The sequence below is a fragment of the Elephas maximus genome, chromosome 6 (assembly GCF_024166365.1).
Source record: "Elephas maximus indicus isolate mEleMax1 chromosome 6, mEleMax1 primary haplotype, whole genome shotgun sequence".
Lineage (NCBI taxonomy): Eukaryota > Metazoa > Chordata > Mammalia > Proboscidea > Elephantidae > Elephas > Elephas maximus.
In genome coordinates, this window is record NC_064824.1 from 71,798,077 (window position 1) to 71,814,592 (window position 16,516).

At 39.7% G+C, this 16,516-nt stretch overlaps 1 long non-coding RNA gene across 3 annotated transcripts in view; it reads right to left on the reverse strand.

The window, feature by feature from the left end:
* Positions 1-16,516, reverse strand: part of LOC126077802 (uncharacterized) — a 161,336-nt gene that overhangs the window by 133,138 nt on the left and 11,682 nt on the right. Inside the window, exon 1 of one of the 3 annotated variants that reach the window (XR_007517858.1) lies at positions 3,015-14,645. The exons of the other annotated variants lie outside the window; for them this stretch is intronic. This is a non-coding gene — a long non-coding RNA (uncharacterized LOC126077802). Of the gene's footprint in view, positions 1-3,014; positions 14,646-16,516 lie in introns of those variants that run through there. 3 annotated transcript variants of the gene reach the window in all.

Consider the following 16,516-nt stretch of genomic DNA (forward strand, 5'->3'; position numbering starts at 1 on the left):
ACCCACGAACCACTCTGATGATCTGCTCCTGTAAAGATTACAGCCTAGGAAACCCTATGGGGCAGTTCTACTTTGTCCTATAGGTAGCTATGAGTTGGAAACAATTCAATGGCACAAAAAAACACATGTCAGCGACTCTTACTTGGCTAAGGAGCGTTCTTTTTTATTTTTCTATAATTCAGATTGTTATCACGCTCACATTACTAGACCCATAATTCACATAGATGTCAACACTGAACACTATCAAAGTTACTTTCTGGAAGTGGCTGATTTGAAATATTAACCAAGCGGGTGGAGTTTCTAAAACATGCACCCAAAACGCTAGACTAAAAATAATTTTCTTACTTGTTTCCATATGTTTTTGTCATGTTTTACAACAAAATTTCTCTGTGACTGGACACTAGAATAGGTCTAAAAACAGGATTTTATTTGCAAGTGTAATATATATTATATAATATGATAAGCATATTCATTAACATATCATAAAATATAAATATAATGGATAATGTTTATGTACGTGTTATGTATGTTTATATATATATAAATATATTTTACATATAATCTTTTTATTCAGCTACATCTTCAGGCAAACAAACACCAACATTCCTGAGCCATCTCTTCTCCAGCGTAATGTTCGCCTGGATTTAAAGTGTTGAAAAGTGAAGACGTCACCTTGAAGACTAAAGTGCGCTGACCCAAGCCATGGTATTTTTGGTCCCATCATATGCATGCAAAAGCTGGACAATGAATAAGAAAGACCAAAGAAGAATTGATGCCTTTGAATTGTGGTGTTGGCAAAGAATATTGAATATACCATGGACTGCCAAAAGAATGAACAAATCTGTCTCGGAGAAAGTACAACCAGAATGCTCCTTAGAATCAAGGATAGCAGGACTGCATCTTACGTACTTTGGACATGTTGTCAGGAGGGTCCAGTCCCTGGAGAAGGACATCATGCTTGGTAAAGAAGAGCGTTGGCGGAAAAGAGGAAGACCATCAACAAGATGGATTGACACAGTGGCTGCAACAATGGGCTCAAACATAACAACGATTGTGAGCATGGTGCAGGACTGGGCAGTATTTTGTTCTTTGGTATATATGGTCGCTATGAGTCAGAACCGACTCGACAGCACCCAACAACAACAACTCCTAGCTTTCCCAATAGCCAACAGGTCCTATGTTTTGCATGTTCTGGGAAAGGCTATTAATCCTAAAGGATTTCCTTCTGGATGATATAAGGGATTTGTTAGCATATAGTTCACTAACAGTAGTAGTAGTAACAGCAGCAGTGTTTTAGGTTGAAGCATCTGCTTCAAATTATTATAAACTCTTTGGTTGACTTGCCTTTCCAAACTCCAAAGAAAGCATAAGATTGCAAAGTCTAAAGTAAAGTGATGTTGTTAATGATGAATGATCATTAATTTTGAGGCAGATCCTAAAAACTATTTTCATCAAGTTGCACAGAGAAAGCAAAATGAACCAGCATGTTCAAACCCATTTAGCCAGTCAGGAATGTAATCATACTCCAGATAATAAAAACCTAAGCTTCTCAAAAGGATAAAAATTAAACTGACGTTGAATAAGGCAATTTACTAGTAGAATGCAGTTATCAATATGGCTTGGATATCATAGGCAGCAACACAAAATATACGTTAAGTAAGTAATAACAGAAGTGACAGCAGTCGGGGGAAGAAACAGTAAGAAAATAGGCAACTTAGAAGTTGCACACCCAAAATGCTTACAAGGGCCGAGCAAGTAATGGCAATGAAGGAGCAGACTGATGACATTCTACTGTATGAAAACCAACACTGTGAGTACTGAAATATTTTGGATGAAATGGAATGTCTGGGATTTGCCTCAAAGTAATCTAGAGCAGAGTGGGAGGGCATAATGGGGAGGGGAAGTTATAGATGAAACAAGATTGACTTTAAGTTGATGGTTCTTAAGGATGGTGATGAGTATGTAAATTTCATGTCACTATTCTCTTTATTCTTATATAGACTTGAATTTTGCCACAAACAAAAATAAAAACAATTTAAAAAAAAAAAGTAGGTCCATAGGGTTGCCAATTTCCAACCTCTGTTAATATTTTTTAAATCACACCTAAAGTGACTTTAATACCTTGTACCTGACCACAGAAATAAAGATAAAATCGTAAAATGTATGCTGTCATGAATAAGAATGTTCTGGTTTTATGTCACCCGTATTTGTTCATGATTACTTATCAAATTCAAAGTATGGGAGAACTGAGCCCTAAAATATAACATTTAGATACCCCCCCAACACACACATCCTTGTTTATTCAGCAGCATCAAGTGGATGCTGAGATGCTCTGTATATTGAATTGCTCTTTTAACAGCCCAACAGCTTGCTATTCTCTTAGTTGGATGGTTGAATTCCTGGAAGTCAAGATCAGGCCTTATTTATCATACCTTTGGAACATAGTAGGTACTTACTAAATGTTTGTTGAATTTATGAACAAAACAACCTTCATGTTTATAAACCATAGACTGTCTATACCTAGAAAAAAGGTAAAATGAAGTTATAAGGATAAATCAGAAAAACTTTAGCAAAATGTGAAGTGTGATGAGCAATGGAAAAACAACTATATTTCCCCAGTTGAAAAAAAAATTAAATGTGATTCTAAATATATTTAGTAAATATTTTTTTCTGGAGTTCACTTTAAAGCAGCCCTAATGTATTCCATTTCCCAAGTCTATCACACTCTCTTGTATTGGAATTGCAACTGACAGTTTTTCAGTCAAGTCTTTTTCCCTTGGTGTTCCAGAGACTTATATAACAGGGGCACCTGAGGCCAAAAGTACAGCTATGGGGGCATCTCCTGCCTGCATGCTCCTTGAGCTCATTGGGTGTCCTGGAACCCTGAGGGATTGTACTCACAGAATGACCCAACGTGGGCACGCACATTGGGCACACACAGGGCATTGCCCCATTCACAGGGTCAATCAGATGTTGGTAGGCGAAGGTCCTAAGTACAGGTGGAGTGACGTTACCTTAATATGAAGACAGACTGTTGGTTGCTGAGGCCTGTGGTCCAGCACAACTCCTGAGCTACCAAACCAGGCCGTTACAGGTGGTCAGGTTGCAGGAGACAGATATCAGGTGAACAAAACAAAACCGAACCTGGAGGTAATTCAAAATATCATCACCACCACAATCAGGGGTCTTGCTCATATCCTGCTGTTCCCTCTCTAGACTCCTAGAAAATAATAAAGTCAGTCTTTTCCAGAGAAAGCACAGAAATCACAGAGCCATCTCCCTCTGTGATTAAAAGTCACTACAAATGCTCTTCTTTCCACTCCTGGGTCAACCTGATACAGTGACAGCACCAATGACAGAATAATTCAGTTGTGACAGGAATACCACAAGGGGACACACTCGTCAATGGGCCCATCTGTCTGCTGTCACTCTCCATCCCCTCAAAAGTATAAGAGATTACCCTGATACTGAAAATGTTACAAGTGGAAGGAGTAACACTCACTCATCCCAGTTCCAAATACGGTGAAGGAAGGTCCTGAATAGTAGACAGTGCATTGGTAGAAAACCTGAAGGTCATGGGTTGAATCTAGAACTTTCAGCTCCTTGAATTGTAGCCCCTCATCTTTTTTGTGCTCAAGAAATCATGATGCTCTGCATATGTTTGACAATTGTTTAATGAGTAGTGGCAATGGGTCGAACATTATAGAGAAAGCATAGAGTTCATTGTTTCAGTCCTCAAGGAAACTATGAACTCATTAAGAGAAGCTACATACCATAAAAAGTTAAGTTATATAATGATACTGTTTTTAGGTGCCATCTAGTCAGTTCTGACCCAAAGCAATCTTATGTACAACAGAACAAAACACTATTGGGTCATGCATCATCCTTATTATCATTGCTATGTTTGAGCCCATTGTTACAGCCAGTGTGTCAATCCATCCTGCTGAGGGTCTTCTCTTTTTTTGCTGACCCTCTACTTTACTGTGCACGATGTCCTTCTCCAAAGACTGTTCCCCCTAAAAACACATCTACAGTGAGACAGTCTCGCCATTCTCACTTCTAAGGAGGATTCTGACCATACCTCTTCCAAGACAGATTTGTTTGTTCTTCTGGAAGTCCACGGTATAATGATGCAAGTCCTAAATAATCACATAGCCTTACAAGTTACATGTTTGTAATTTAGAATCAAATAAGTGGAACAAATCCTAGATATTATGAGGTGACTACCATTTACACTCCAAACACCACCTCTCTGAAAACCTACTGTACACTGAGGTGGCACTTCCCACTGTGGCCCTTGGTGGTATCTGTGAGGTCTCTGAAGGCAGGATCTTCTCCCCCGCATGTTTTGCAGACTTCTCAATGCCCTAGCAGAGTGTTGGGTGAACAGTAGCTCTCCGTAGAGACTCCATTCACAGATTTCTACTGTGCTACCTATTTACCTTCTGGTGTCCCCTCCCATAGGGCTTAGCACACTTCACTATGTTCACTCAGTATCTTCCCTGATGAAATGTAAGTTCTGTGAGGACAGAAGTTGGGTCTTTCTTGCTTAGCATTGTATTGCCAGCAACTGGTTAGTGGAGCACACTTATTGAAAGAATGGACTATAGTTACAGCACAGATAGAGTTGCTACTGTTTGTAACTTTACTCAAACAACCACCAAGTAAGTGGGGAATCTGAGGGTTTACAAAGCAGTACCAAGGTAGGTGGTTAAAAAAAAGTTAAAGGGAACAAATAAAAAAGGATAAGAAGATAGGAAAAAAATCATCAGCAGGACAATTTTACAGGTAATATTATTGTCTATACAGTATTCTTCTCATGGCCACCTGAGGCTGGCTTGCAAACCTTGGAGATGGCCATTGTTCTTATTGCCATCTAAAAACCCATGGACCCGAAGAAGCCATATTTAATTTTATTGACCAGCCTGTAACAGAAACAAGACCTGGCAGATCTGTAAGTGGCTACAGCATCCCACCCACCTTCCGAGCCAGCCCTGTTTCTGAGCTATGCCCAAGTACCTTGAAGAGCCCCCACACAAACATTCAGATGCTTTCCAACCTGAGATGGGACCACAGGTATAGCTGGTAAAACCATGAATGTTTCAATCTGTCTGATTCATCCATGAAGCAAAATACCAAAGAGCAGAAGGTGTGAGATGTCCATATAGTTCTTTGGAGGCACAGAGATTCACACTATTACATATGCTGTACCACCAGCTCACTTAGACTACTCAACAGACTATACTTTCTTTATTTTGTTACCTCTTGTTCTTTTGTCTCAGTACTGCAAAGTGTTGAGGAATGACTCAGACAGGTCTGGGTTACATGGAGAAACACAATCTGGAGTGCTTTGGAATTTGGCTTGGCAGTGTGAAGGGGAAGAAGATAAAGTTTCTTGTACAGCTCCTGTCATTGGTCCTTTCCTTCACGCCACACGAAGTCTATAGGCACGTGCACGTGTACACACACAGCATGCCAAGGCCTTCCTCAGACTGCCAGGTCTGGATTCCAAACACCTGGAGCCGAAAGTAGCAGCTGGCAAGAGCAGACAATAGCCAGAGACACAGTACTGGGCCTAGACTGACACACAGAGTTCTTGGCATAATCACATTGCAACTTTTTTTCAGGAGAAATGGCAAGCTTCCAGGCCTCCCCAGCCCTTCCCAAAATGGCAAATCTTAGATCTTCTATGGAAAAGGAAAATTTAATAGGTAAAGCCATTCTCCTCTGACCATATTCAAGCTATATCAAATTATACTTGTTAGGCTAGCTCTCATTATGGTATGTGTTTCCACATTAATCGGAACAATGGCATGGAAACAATAAGATCCATTTCCCCATATGATCACCTATGATTTTAGCCTCCTTAAAACTCACATCAGTATGGTGCCCGGCTACCACTACCAACCACTAGAAAAAGTAGTGGATGGACAGGCTCAGACTCAGCCTAGAGGTTTTGGTGTATTTCAAAATCAGGTCAATCCTTAAGTGTTATCACCCAGTAGGTAAAGCCTAAAGAATGATCAGGGCCATAATAGATGGAACATGATCGACTGTGAGAAAATGTGGAACAAAACCTCAAATTCTTAAAAAAAATCCAGACTTACTGGACCCATTGAGACTGGAGGATTCCCCGAGATTATTGTCCTGAAATACTCTTTAAACCTTGGACCGAAACTAGCCCCTGAGGTCACCTTTTAGCTAAATAACAGATTAGCTCACAATACAGAATAACACCAGTGAGTACTATGCTCCTTTAAAAAATCATCTATATGAGACCAAACAATCAGCAATTATTTTTTAAAACAAAGATGAGAAAGTAAGGGGGTAGGGAAACTAGATTAATGGAAACAGCACGACGGAAATAATGAAAATGTTCACACATTGTGAAGAATGGAACCAATGTCACTGAACAATTTGTGTAGAAATTGTTGAATGGGGACCTAAACTGTTATGTAAGCCTTCACCAAAAACACAATAAAATATTATTTTTGAAAGAAATCATACCAGGACTAGTTGTCATCAAGTCGACTCCAACTCATGATGACAGCATATGAGTCAGAGTAGATCTGTGCTCCATAGGGTTTTCAGTGGCTGATTTTTCAGAAATAGATCACCAGGTCATTCTTTCAAGTGACCTGTGGGTGGCCCCAAACCTCCAACTTTTCAGTTAGCAGCTGAGCATGTTAACCATTTGTACCACTAAGAAACTCCAATCATACTGGTAGAGTTTCTCAAATGTGTATCGGCAGTTATGAAGGTACCTAATACACTTTTTTTTTTTAATACACTAGGGGAGCCCAGGTGGCATCGTGGTGAAGCGTTCAGCTGCTTACCAAAAGGCCGGCAGTTGGAATCCACCAGCCACCGCTGGCTGGAATCCACCGCTCCTTGGAAACCCTACGGGGCAGTTTCCTGTCCTACAGGGTCGCTATGAGTTGGGATCAACTTGACAGCAACGAGTTTAGTTTTGTTTTGTTTTTAAACACCAGGATCTTTAAAACTAATTCTCTTAGCATGTTAGATAAGGTTAGCTACCATCTACAGCAACATCCTCCTCAACATCGTCATCATCTACTGGATGCCCAGGACTTGGCCAGCAACCATCTGGAGGAAATTTACCTGGCATTTTTACGGAGCAGGAGAACATAAGCCGCACAGAGTTCTTGGCATAATCACATTGCAATCTTTTTTCAGGAGAAATGGCAAGGTTCTAGGCCTCCCCATATAATTTCTTGTAATAGACATGGCAGGGACAGTGAAAATCAGAAGATTGGCAGTTTCGTCTTCTAAGTGAGCACACGGGAAGCATTTCCAGATACTAGAATGGCTGTTACTTCTACTCTCCCAGGAGGCTTTGCTGTTTGCCACTAAAAAGCTGGCCTTCTCTCTCTGAAGGTTTCCTGGACGAGACATCACCTCCTCCTTTTCCTTCACCTCAGAACGTCTCATTTGCATTTTCACATGGATAGTACACAGTTGGAGGCTGGACTATTTCAGACTATAACTCTGCCTACCGTTCTAGGTCTTGAAATGGCACATTCACAGAGGACAGACCCAAGTCATTCTGCCTGTCTGTCTCTACGTCTCTCACTGATAGTTATTGAAATAACTTTTGCTTCTACCAAAATATGACAAAAATCCATGGTTCCTAAATCGTAAGAACGATGTTTTAAAAATGTGAAAGAAAACAAGTCTGGGTAAAGCAATTAGAATGACTTTTTAGTTCTTGAAAAATAGTAAGAGAAAGAACACTGTTTAAAACTTTTTCTTTAAGTACCTCAAGTGACAGTTTTCAAAATGTTACTTTTATTCTTACTTAAAATGGATTAGTTATCCAACGCTTAAATAAAGAGTATCATAGCATAATTAACCCATTACTGTTGAGTGAATTTCGACTTATAGAGACCCTGTAGGGCTGCGTAGAACTGCTCCACAGGGTTTCTAAAGAGCGGCTGGTGGATCCAAAGAGGCAACCTTTCGGGTAGCAGCCTGAGCTAGTAACCACCGCACCACCAGGGTGATGTAAATATTTACTCCAAACATCTTACCTATGTTAATTTTGTTTATGCCCATATTTTTTAAATCATAGACATACTGCTTATTCCAATGTGAAGTACTACACTTTCCAGCATTACCTTGTTAATCTGCGATCTCCAGAACGCAAACTGTTTACTTCTTTGCTGTAGCCATTTTACTAATTCCGCTTGAACCAGGTCTCAGGACATAAGCCAATTTTCCTAAATTGATCTTCTGCTTATTAGCAATTTGTATTTGTCTCTGACGGAGGCTAAGTAGGGCTTAGAAAATTAATTTAAACTCTTGAGCTAAAAATATAATAAAAATCTAGGGCTTGGAGCGTAAGAATCTGGAGCATTTCCATAACAATATGGGAATGGCTCTGTTTTTCCTAAATGTACCATGGTGAAGTTAATCCTGAAAATAAAGTTGTTCATTTTTTGTTTTTGTTTTTCCGGTCTTCATAGATGAAGTAGTGATACTCTCTTCTAGCGCAATCCCCAGCCTACTTATAACAAAAGCTCTGAGCAGCACAGCCGTGATGCCAAGGCTAAGGGCTGTCAGCTAGTAAAAGCATTCGCCAGATGTTGAAGCCCAGAGGCGTCCAACAACAGTGATCATTACAGCCTTCAATCAGCCCATTTAGAATTTACAACAAACTGAGCAGAAAGCCATTATTGCCACCTTCGGTATACAGTTTTCCTCCGGCTGCCAGCGGAGTTCCGCAACGGACAGATGCACCATCTGTTCCGAGTTGACTTTGCTCTTTCGCGGAACTTCCACCGAGAGGAACAAGTCCCGGAGAAAGCCCAGAAATACTGGAATGCCGCTTGGCATTATCTGGGGAATATTGAATTCCCAGAGGGTTCTCAATAACGCCTGGAAGAGGACTTGCAGTGTAACTAAATGAAATGATAACAAATCATAATATAAGGCATAAAACGAACAAACATTATGAATTAATCATACTTAGACAATTACAACCCATATGGCTTGTTAAACTCAATCTGCTACCTATAGTGACATCAACTGCATGCTGTATATTCAAAGCTGCGGCTTTTCTCCCACCAGGATATAATTACTTCATTTTGTGAATGAGGAAATGAGATGTGAAAGGCAAGGTGTTCACAATTTGGTGTCCAGTTAAGTCTCCAGTATCAGATCAAAGGTGCTCCTGCCAGTTACAGCTCAGAAGCCTTCCGAATTTCTTTCCTAAGGTACAGTTTGGAAACCCTGGTGGTGTAGTGGTTAAGTGCTACGGCTGCTAACCAAAGGGTAGGCAGTTTGAATCCACCAGGCACTCCCTGGAAACTCCACAGGTCAGTTCTACTCTGTCCTATAGGGTCGCTATGAGTCGGAACTGACTCGACGGCACTGGGTTTTGGGTTTTTTGGTAGGTACAGTGGTACCTTCATAAACACATGCTCTTCTTCCTTATTCCACCCCAATTTTGTCCTTTCCCTCTTCTCTACTTCAAGGTATCTACAGCAGGAAGTTAGGAGAGATTTCCCGTGCACCTTCACCGGGAGGGGAGAATATAGTTCTCCTGTCTAACTTGACGCCACAGTCAAATGATACCAGTTCTCTGGAGAAAGCCTTGACTTTTATATAATAAAAACAGTGGCCGAATTTTTAAGACCTAGATGACTTAACCACTTACTAAGGTCACCGCTGATCTTGAGTAAATTACATGATTTACCTCAGAGTCAGGTTCACCATTCATAAAATGGCAATAACAATAATATCTTCTGAGTTACTGCTGCTGATCTGGAGTTTTACCTAATTTACCTGGACATCAGGTTCATCAACCATAAAATGGTAATAACAATAATATCTACCTTGCACAGAACTGCTGTGAGGATTAAATAAACTCTGTGAACTTGAGTCAAACAACCAAGTGCTAGTGAATGTTCACTAAATGGATAATGGATTTTCATTCTGAAAACACCATTGGGAGTTTAACTGTTCTGAGAGAAATTAAAAACAACAACAACAACAGCTAGGGAGGTGCCGAAAAGGGCTTTACCCTGGAAGGACATGGTTACCTTCCCACTGTAATGAAAATGATGCTAGAAAAAGTAGTGGATGGACAGGCTCAGACCCAGCCTAGAGGTTTTAGTGTATTTCAAAATCAGGTCAGTCCTCAAGAGTTATCAACCAGTAGGTAAAGCCTACAGAATTCCACAGAGTGTCCAGTGGATCTCACTGGTATGTAAGCTAAGAAATTGGGGATACAGGGTCTAACTAGCTGCCCCTGTGCAAGCAACTGTTGGCAACCAGCTACAAGAATGCATGAGCAAGCGAGGACCCCTACTTTGCCTGTCTGCAAATGCCAGGCATGTGCCCTCTACCTCTGGGTCATACACATCACCAATCCCTCTGAGTGGAGCACCTAATTCTAGCATCTGTGCACACCTACGGGTGTGAAAAGGGGTTGAACGAACCACAAGCCTCTTTGACTTCAAAGGGACACCATGGAAACAGAATCTATATGAATAAGCCTTAATTAAGCAATTTTCACACTATCACCAAAAAAAGGAGACACGACGCCTGTTCCACAATTTATACTCTTATAATCAGGTACTTTGTGGAAAAAAAAAAAAAAAAAAAACCCACTGCCATAGAGTTGATTCCAACCTATCGCAACCCTGTAGGGCAAAGTAGAACTGCCCGTTGGATTTCCAAGGCTGTAAATCTTTACAGAAACAGATTGCCATGTCTTTTTCCCTCAGATCAGCTGGTGGGTTCGAACCACCAGCCTTTCAATTAGCAGCCGAGTGTTTTAATCACCATGCCATATAATATCTCTAACAGAAAAAAAGATTTCTGAGTTAGCTCTTTGCACAAACTTCTTTACGACTATCTTGATGAATTCTAGTTAGTTGGTTAGTCAGTTACCGTATCTGGGAATCCAGAGGTTTCTTAGTTAAATCAAGCCCAGACCATGTGCAAACGATGATAGAGAACCCTGCCTGGAAGGGAGCCAAACCCCAGATCCTTAATCCCTGTATCCCAAGGTTCGCCCTCCCCTTGAAAAGCTCTTGTACCTACACCCAGACTCCATTCCACCCTTTCATTAAATCCCCAAGGCACAGCTGAGGCCACTTGAATAAGAACATTTAAACACAACTTTGTTAAGGACTTAGGGAAAACAAAAAGAGCTTTATTGACTTATTTGAATCTTACCACAACTAACAACTGTTATGATCCTCTCTACAGAGATCAAGAGTCTGATGTAGAAAAAAATAAATTGCAGAGGTCACACAGTCCTTCAACGGTGAAGTTAAAGTTCACACGCAGGCACTCAGGCCAAGGATCCTAATTCTGCGCGTGGCCTTTGCCTCTGGGGGACCACAGTGATGGGCATAGTGGCAGGGGATGCGACACTGGGGTGCTGAGGGGGGTGCTAAGAATGCCTGAACATTTCCAGTTCCCGTTCGTGCACATGGCTTAGGCTTAGGCTCCAGTTGGGAGCCAATCTACGCCAGAATGTATACTCTACTAACACAACAATGTTTTTCTCACTTTGCCATGCCGTCATGGAGATTAAAGCTTTTAAGTGCTCTTAAAAACCTCTAAGATCACTAAGACATGTTTCTCTTCTGCCTTAATAACAAAAGTAAGAATGCCATAGCCAAGACTGCGGTACAACTATCAAATGTGCAAAAAGTACAGAAGAGAAAGTGACTGGATACCACCATTTGCTGTGGCACTTTCTACAGTAGCCAAAGCGTAGAAGCAACTGAAATGTCCATCAACAGATGAATGGGAAAACAGAATGTGGTACCTGCATACAATGGGATATTACGCAGCCGTAAAGAGAAATGAAATTCTAATGCATGCCACAACATGGAGGGACTCTGAAAACATTATGCTGAGTGAAATACGTCAGTCACAAAAAAGACAAATACTGTATGATCTCACATATATGAAGTAAGCAAATATATTGTTGTTGTTAGGGCCATCAAGTCAACTTAGACTCGTAGTGACCCCATGTGACAGAGTCAAACTGTCTCTTATGTTTTCCTAGGCTGTAATCTGTGTGGGAGCAGATTGTCTGGTTTTTTTCTCCCGTGGAGAGGCTGGGTAGAATCCAACCACCAACCTTTCAGTTAGCAGCTGAGCGTTTAACCATTGCACCACCAGGGCTCCTTAAGCAACTATACAAAGCAAACTAAACCCATTGCTGTCGAGTCAATTCCGACTCATAGCGACCCTATAGGACAGTAGAACTGCCCCCATAGGGTTTCCAAGGAGTGCCTGCTGGATTCGAACTGCTGACCTGTTGGTTAGCAGCCGTAGTTCTTAACCATATAGAAACCAAAAATTATTAACTGTTACTGGGGTGGGAGGGAATCGACACGACGGCACTGGCTGGAGGGACGGGAGGGAGAGAAAAAGGGGAAGTTTTTGCTTGGGGGGCATTGAGTTTATGTTAACGGTGGTGGAATATTTTGGAAAAGGGTAGCAATAAGGGTGGAACAGCATAAACAATGCAATCACTGTCACTGAATTGTTAATATGGAAGTTGTACTTGTGAATGTTTTGGTGTGTATATTTTCATTCTCACCACAACAAAAAGAAGAGAGAGCAAGCTAGGATGTCATTTGCCTCCCCACTGGCAATCGTCCCTAATTCCACAAAACATAACTTCTGCCATGACTACTCCAAGGGGAGAGGAATATCTTCCCAGACTGAATACATGTACCTTATGTATAACTCCCAAGGAAAAGAAATTGACTTCCTGTTCTTATCCCTGCTTTCAAGAAGAAGCCATGATGTGCTTTGCTTCTTAGAACACAATATGGGATAGCTGGTCATGCAATAATTTGAGCTGTCACGTCCAATGCAAATAAAACTCTTTGGAACTAGACATCCTTGAAGTTTACTGCAATCCTGCTGATAAGATACTCACAGAGCTCTTTAATAAATTTGATAAAAGGCAGGGTTCCAAGAGAGGTCACACCTGTCACTTGGAATTGTCAACAAAGTGTGTGGAGATAGATAAACTTCCTGGCAAACATCCTGGAGCCCAAAAAGCCCTCTGCAAGAGGACGATTTCTCTTAAAACCTCAACTTTCAGAATCACAGAAACTATCAGATCACTTCTATATAGTAAAATACAGTGAGTATTTTTAAGAGGGAATGCCAAAGTCTTGCTGCTCTGAAGAGGCCATTGCTGTTTTTGTTCTTGTTGTTAGGTGCAGTCCAGTTGATTCCAACTCAAAGCAAGCCCGTGTACGACAGAACAAACACTGCCTGGTCCTGCGCTATCCTCACAATTGCTATGTTTGAGCCCATTTTTTGCAGCTATTTTGTCAATCCATCTTATCAAGAGTTTTCCTCTTTTTCCCTGACTCTCTACTTTACCAAGCATGATGTTCTTCTCCAGGGACTGGTCCCTCCTGATAAAGAAGCCATTAAAATTGAATATAATAAGACCATTTTGTTATTATATAACATTGACACTACATTTAATGACTGAAGAAATATTCTGATTTAAACCCTCTCTGAAATAGTGGAATGCCATGTGGCTCATTGCTTAGAGAACATTCTTTAAACTGTGACCCAGTTGGGGCCAAGAAAGAATTCAAAAGATCTTCATTTCTATACCCCACCACTTCACCTTAGCTGCTGTGTATCTCCTTACCATAGGAATACTGCATACACTGTAAAGAGCATAAATTGATTTTTTGTTTTTTATTTTTTTTTATTTTTAAATTTGTGATTGAAAAGGAAAGAGGAAAGAAAGTAAAATAATTATGAACTTAGAATTTTACCTTCAAAATTTCTCAGAAGGAACAGACCATTCTACACAGGTACAGCAAATGGCACCGCTGGCTGTTATTACATAAAGACATTGTCTTCATGAGAAGTTCATCCTTTACATGTTGAAGCCTGGCCCAAAGACTGAGGATTTTACATTCTCTTAATATCATTATTTAAACTATTACTTAAGCTGGAGAAAAATTTGAACTTATCAGTGATTTCATTCTACTTGGATCAGCACTCAACGCTTGTATAAGCAGCAGTCAAGAAGTAAAACAACGTATTGCTTTAGGCAAATCTGCTACAACGATCTCTTTAAAGTCTTAAAAAGCAAAGATGTCACTTTGATAACTAAGGTGTGTCTGACCCAAGCAATGGTCTTTTCATTCACCTTATACGCATGAGAAAGTTTATTAGTGAGAAAAGAAGACAAAGAATTGATGCACTCAGACTGTGGTGTTGGCAAAGAATGTTGAATATACCATGGACTGTCAAAAGAAAGAACAAGTCAGTCTCAGAAGAAGTATAACTAGAATGTTCCTTAGAAGTGAGGATGGCAAGACTTTGATTCGCTTACTTTGGACACGTCATCAGGAAAAACCAATCACTAGAAAAGGACCTCATGTTTCATAAAGTAGAGGGTCAGTGAAAACGAGAAAAACCTTCAATGAGATGGATTGACACAATACCCACAACAATGGACTCAAACATTACAATAACCATGAAGATGGAGCAGGACCAGGTAACATTGACTGATGCTATAAATAAGATCACCACGAATTGGAGCCAACTCGACAGCAACTCACATAACACATAACATTTTTTAAGTAATTTTAACAGCCAAACCTTAAACACAATGGGCTATTTCTCTAAAAATTTATAATTAAAGAAAAAAACTTCTTTATTCTGCTTTTACTAAATGAACTATATTCCAGAGTATCCATCTAAAGGAATTCCAGCTAATATATAATAAAGGAAAGATTGATAGAATATAAAATCACCATTTTCTAACCCTTAGTGTAATAATTGATTCAAGTAATAATCATCAGTGGATGCTAAAAGTGAAGCACTGATGAAGAACTAGATATTTTTGGCAAAAAGGAAATCACCTCAGGGATTACGTTTAGTCCTAAGGGGAAAACCACAACATTATAATGGAGGGCTCTGACTGTCACCAGGTGAACTCTCTGATCAATCTTGGCCTTACCAGACTTGGAATACCCAGATTTTTTTTTGCCTCCTGATTGAAAAGGAAATATACAATGTAAAGCAAAATCCAAAATATTGCACCTAAAGTATCTTAAAGCCTTTAGAATTAAAGAAAATATAGAGGATAGAGGAACAAATCCAAAGATGCAATGAGGAAGACATCAGACAAACCCAGAACACGGACCGTTCTATAATACAACCAGTCTCTTTAAGTCAATGGCATGAATTAAAAAGGATAGGAGAGTATTGCTCTAGATTTAAAAAGACTTACAAGACATAACCACCAAATACAGTAGGTGGACAATTTTGTATCCTGATGTGAACAAAACAATTGAAAAAAATTAGGACAATTGGCAAAAATTGAATGTGGGTAGAGTATTAATAACTGGTATCAAGGAATTATTGCTATTGTTTGTGTAAGACAGAGGCATTGTGATTACAAAAGAAAAGGTCCTATTATGTACAGAAATGCATACTGAACTATCTGAGGGTGAAGTCACAATATTTGGGTTTTCTTTAGAATGTTTCAGCAAAATAAGACTGGTAAAGCAAATGTGGCAAAATACAAGCAACGTTAAATGATGGCTATGTGAGAGTTCATTATTCTATTCATTCTCCTTTTATGTATGCTTGAAATTTTTCATAGTAAAAAGCTTTCAAAATTAGACTAAGAGTCTACTTTCATTTCCCGAGACTGGAGAAATAAATAATGCCAGACTAAAACCTTGAAATAAAATCGAAAAGCTAATTTTTTAGAACTGGCTTTACTACTGACCCCGAAATTCCACTTGCAAAGAGTCTTTTCTGCCTTAGAAGATTGTTAATGATATGAACACTACTAAAATGGAGTCATAAAATTTATAGGTATTCCTGACAAATGTATGATTTTTTGATTCACAGTTTTTAAAAAGAATAATTGTCCTCTATACTTTATAGTTGACCAGCTGATCATCAGTAAAATGAAAAATGCACACTTAATGGGCCATTAGAAAAATCTAAAATTATATTCGATTCCCACCAAAAAAAGAGCTTTAAGCTTCTCTAAAAGTTTAATGCTTCCCACTTATCAGGGATTAAGGGTTATAAATATGCCCACTGTAGCTTTTGACACTATAGTTTCTCCTAAAAATTTTTAAACTGGAGACAAGAATGATTTATCAGCTGCTGATCAGTTAAAAAAAAAATTTCTGTTGTTGAAAAGGTTTGTCTGCATAGAGGAAGTTGCAAAAACTTTAGGAAATATATTTTCAAAATTTCAACTCTCAAGGATAGTGACTTTGATTTTATTATATGGTCAAGCATCAATTGCACATGCCAAGCGAAATCTAATAACTATCGTCCTTACAGACCTCTCTGGACATAGGCTTTGTTGCGCTAAGCGTTGGTCTTGATGTTGGAACACCCAGAAGTAGACCCCACCAGTGCACTAATGATGTGATTGAGAATTACTCACCTGCGCCCCTTTGTTTCTCTCTGAGATAACAACGAATAATAATAAAAATGCCTACCCTGATATACA